Below are 5,275 nucleotides of genomic sequence, written 5' to 3' on the forward strand. Positions count from 1 at the left end.
ACAACAAATAGATATAGATCTATTTTTAATATCTAAGTAGTTTAAAATAAAATCGCTATCTGTCAGGTTAACTTATTCTCAACCACGTCACGTGGGGGAAAGGGATTGCTAGTAATGGAGACTAAGAATCCCATTGCTAGCAATATACCCCACCCAGGTCGACCTCCACGCGGTTCCCCCTGGAAACTATCATGATGAATTCCTTATGAATTCATCATGATGGGCTAACCGGCCTGTTTTCATTTTCATCGATCACCCTTCACTGGTGCTCTGCCAGCGTATCCCGTTAGCGCAGGCTATTCCATTTTTACCCATAAAAAAAAACCACGTCACGTATTTTTATATAAATTTCACTATCACTTATCCTGTAATACTATCTTACATATAAGTAGATAAATTCAATATTTTGTAAAAAAGATGTCAAAAATTAAATCCTGGGTTCAATTCCCAATCGGGTTGATTTAAATAACGAACTAATGTAAATCACTATTTGTGTATTGACTTCTTGATAAAACTTACGTGATTTTAAATACACAATCGGGTCTTAACGCGATGTAAACGCTTTTACAGGTAAATAGTTCCTACATACCTGCTTCTTTATTGCCGACGTTTCAACGTGGATTGCATCACGTCGTGGTCACGGCAAGACTGCAATGTAATTAAACAATTAATTGGACAGTAACAAATCATTCTTATTGATTTTATATTTAGCAAAATAACTAATAAATTAATAATTAATATTAATAATTAGTAATATATTCAGTTCCATGTATTAAAATTTTGTCAGTATTTACTATTTGAGAATGAAATGTAAAGTGCCACACTTAAGCCCAAGAGGTTTAAGTGATACTAAATATTCTTGTATGTATTTGCATGCTCGTTAAATAAATAAAAATAATACTTGTAAATTCCTAATTGGCGGGATCTCAGTTTCGTATAGTCTATGGTCTAGTAAAAAATGTAACTAGGAAATGTTAACAGAGGGAGACTTTGTACAAAAGTCGCGTGCTTGGGTACCTTTTTCCCATTCGTGTTTCAACCGTAAAGCAGTTGTGTTTGCATGGCTGTGTTTCGGTTTGAAGGGTGAGATATGGCGTGAATTTACTGGGTACAGAGGAATAACATCTGAGTCCTCAGGAATGGCTACGCATGGGGTGTATCATGGGCGAAACAGTATACTCTGTTGTGTCCATGGTACTGCTCATGTCTATAGGCGACGGTTACCACTTTCCATCAAGTGGGGCGTCAGCTTTTTTGCCATTCTAAGTTGTATAAAAAAACTAGAATTGTTTATGATTCGATTCTCTTCCGTTCGCGCTTGAACAAACAAACGTGTCTCTACGATTATATTTCAGTAATTCAGTAAATTATTGAAATATAACTCGGTAGATATTGTAATTGTCAGTGTATTATAAGAAATAAATCACGAAGCGAATTCAGTAATCTTCAGTTTCATTTACCAAGCCAACAAAACCACTTACGCCCAATATCAAACACTATTTTCGTGCACAAATATAAAAGTACTAGCATCAGAACATAGTCCGCGCTAGTTTGAGTACCGCAAAACTGATGGATTATCTGGCAAGAAAACTTCAAATAACTGTAAGTTATCTCTACTAGTTGCATGAGAAAGTACTTAATGTTTAAACGAGAGGGAAATAAAATTTTAACAACTAAGTCAAATCCTCGATAGTATAGTGGTCAGTATCCCCGCCTGTCACGCGGGAGACCGGGGTTCAATTCCCCGTCGGGGAGGTCAGTTTTTTTGACAAAATTAATCGACACGTTGGTACGTGTCGATTAATTTTGTATTTGTAATAGTGGATTTGTCCGTGGTAGTCTTATTTTTTATCATTTTAGAAACCTGGACGATGGATATCTTATAACAATAAAAATGATTTTATAGGCCAGTAAGTACGTAGTGGGTGGTAGTAGCATAAGATTATGTTATCTATGATACTAGATACTAAACAAATACCTATACTGACCGCAAAATTCCATTCCGCAATATTTCCTTTACAAACATCTTGTTAACTGTTGAAGCGATACACTTCAACCAAATGGAAACTCGGCAATACACATGTATAAATAGAAATACAGCAGTTGGTTACAATCGACATAGATTTATGTAGCTAGATGTCACTACAGTACGTGTGTGTACGTTAAAAATATATTAGATAACAAACTTTTAATATTTTCGAAAATAGATATACTCGTGTGTGTATATATATATATATATACATAGTCGTAGAATACTGACAGATCTATTCTACGACAAGACGTAGAATAGATCTGTCAGTATTCTATGACCTATTCTACGACAATGACGACATATATACGATATCTATTTTCGATCAATACGGTACATGGTACTGCTCATGTCTATAGGCGACGGTTACCACTATCCATCAGGTGGGCCGTCAGCTTGTTTGCCATTCTAAACTGCATAAATAAAATATCCATATTACCCATGCCTAGTGTCTACTTCTTACCTTAGTTAAGTACAGAAGAAACTATCTAATCATCTACCTACATATATTTCAATTCAGAATTAGCACATTCATCGTCATCATATCAGACGTTAACTGGCCACTTGTAAACATGGGCCTCCCCTATAAGAGAGGGTTTTACCAGTAGTTGCCACGCTTAGCAAGCGGGTCGGAGAACCGCACAACTTTGGTGATTTTTTAAGATAGACACTGCTGCTATTTAAATTAAATTATTAAATTCGACTATTAAATTCCCATAGTCACCTCTTACGACACTCTCGGAAAAGGAACGGACAGCATATTACATATGTAAAATGTTTAAAGTATTATAAGCAGTAGGTACTTATAAAGGGTTTCATATCAAAGATTTGCTAGAGATCAATAGTACCTAGATAGAGCATACTTCCTCTACAATCTTCATCTCCCTACAAATGCTTAGATAAAAACTATTCTTGACATTTAATATTATCACCGCGCCTCATCCTGTACTTTCATACTTCCGTTCGTCCTGACCAAAGATTGGATATTAGAATTTTTTTCTTGTCTTGTTTTTTTTGCGAATAACAAAAAAGACGCATTAGCTGGCAGTTGAGTAACATTTTTTCAGGACTTTTTTATCATCACACTTTCATCATCTAGATATATGATTTTTTTTTTATTATTTTTATTATTTCCACTGCTAAACATAAGGGGATTATTGCCAGTAGTTGCTACGCTTGGCAGGCGGGTTGGCAACTGCAGTTAGGCTTTTAGAGATGTTATAAGAAGACGCTGCTCCCTCACCCTCTCTTAGTCGCCTCTTACGACACCCAGGGAAAAGGAAGGGATGGCCCATTCTATACTGGGACACACACGGCAATACATGATTCATAGTAATATCTATATATTGTAATTACAATATGTACATATATACCAATAACGGATATGTAAAATATTGTTTATCCAATATATAAAATCAAAATAAAGAACCCGATAGAAATAGATATCTAACTAGAGTAGGTGATATCGAAATGAGCGATGACGTTTTCTCTCTATTTTTTAGTGGGATCCAATATATACATATTGGAACGGTACCGATATTACAAATGTCTAATATGATCTAAATGTTTCTATTAAGTACCTAACAAGTAGTTTTTATAACACCACAGTTTAAGATTAATATTTATAATTTAGAACACACTCCTAGTATCTATAGATACTTACTATTTCAGAAGTTATATTTTACGTGATAAATTTTACGACTACCGATAAAATTTATGGCACGTTTAATTTTCATATGTGCGTCGTCTATCTCTATGTACATCGTTGTACATAATAGGTTCGTTTCTAGCGGAAACCGTATTAAATGCACCAACGCCGGATTTCCTTTTAAACGTCCATTATTAAGACAAATATTTGCAGACGCCGAGACCGGTCGTGATCTCGTTATTATGCTTCGGGCGTAGAATAAAGTACTTACTCCAGGGTGCCGAGAGCGCCACCTATCATATTATATGAAGCACTCAACTATAATTTTCAGCTTTCCGTTAGAGGATCAAACACGATGAAATTGCTATAATTAAGATTAACTTTGCGATTTCGTGTCGACGGAGCAAAAAAAGCCGGTTAAGTGCGAGTCGGACTCGCGCAACGACGGTTCCGTACAAAATCATCAAATAAAAAAAATGTGAAATAACTACCAATTTACAGTTTTCGGATTTTTCCTTTACTTGTGTTACATGACATTGCTTCTTGGCAAATTTCATTATTCTAGGTTAACGAAAAGTATCCTATACGTTTTGATTACCTTTGCGAATGTCAAAATATGCGATATAAATGGACGAGAGGGAAACTTTGTAAAAAAGTCGATTGCTTAGGTACCTCTGTCCCATTCGTGTTTCTACCGTGAAGCAGTTGCTGTTTTTCGGTTTGAAGAGGTACAGAGGAATAACACCTGAGTCATCAGGAATGGCAACGCATAGGGGGCGAAACAGTATACTCTATCATGTCCATGGTACTGCTGATGTCTATAGGCGACACTTTCCATCAGGTGGGCCGTCAGCTTGTTTGCCATTCTAAGTTGTATAACATAAACGGCCGTCTCTTTTGATTGCGTCGATTTAGAAGCTTGATTTTTTTTCACTGCTTTAAGAGATTGCAGACCTGAGTGTTAGCTGATACCTCCTCCTCCTGAGAGTGAGACTTGATACCTCCTCCACGCGTTCCTAAGAAAAAGGGTCTTGATAGACGGACGGACGGAAAACGAAGTGATCCTATAAGGGTTCCGTTTTTTCTTTTAGAGTTACAGAACCCTAAAAATATATTATGAATTACTTGGTTTTTTATTTCTTACTTTTTTATTTGGTTACCCGTCTGCCAAATGTGGCAACTACTGGCAAAATCCCACCAAGGGGGAGGCCTACATTCATCAGTGTACTGTTAACGGCTGATATGATAAGGATGGTTACAATCATTTTTTTTTTCGTAAATTACACGATATGAACTCAAAATTAAAAAAAAATGGATAAAGCAACACAAATGTACGGTTACTGTGGCACTCAGTACCTACTCCTCAAAAACTTAGCATGAAGATAGGCAAATATTTTTCATAGTTTTTATACTTTAGACTCGTCCATATAAAGCAAGTAAGTTTGATCCCCTACTCCGTCCTTCCACCTTTCCTCACCCCCTTACATTATGACGTAATTTATAGACGACTTCTACCCTTCTAGGTATCATCATTATGTCGGGTTTTAACTGTCCACTGCTAAACATAACCCTCCCCTTAAGGGGTCTTGCTAGTAGTT

General features: G+C 36.2%; 1 non-coding gene across 1 annotated transcript; it reads left to right on the plus strand.

Annotated features, from left to right (window-relative positions):
- Nucleotides 1-1,683: 1,683 nt before the first annotated feature.
- Nucleotides 1,684-1,755, plus strand: Trnad-guc (transfer RNA aspartic acid (anticodon GUC)). Its single transcript has one exon. It is a non-coding gene; the product is annotated as a tRNA-Asp (tRNA).
- The last annotated feature ends 3,520 nt before the right edge of the window (nucleotides 1,756-5,275 follow it).

Source organism: Galleria mellonella, unplaced genomic scaffold (genome assembly GCF_026898425.1).
Source record: "Galleria mellonella isolate WM207_F2 unplaced genomic scaffold, CSIRO_AGI_GalMel_v1 utg184, whole genome shotgun sequence".
NCBI lineage: Eukaryota > Metazoa > Arthropoda > Insecta > Lepidoptera > Pyralidae > Galleria > Galleria mellonella.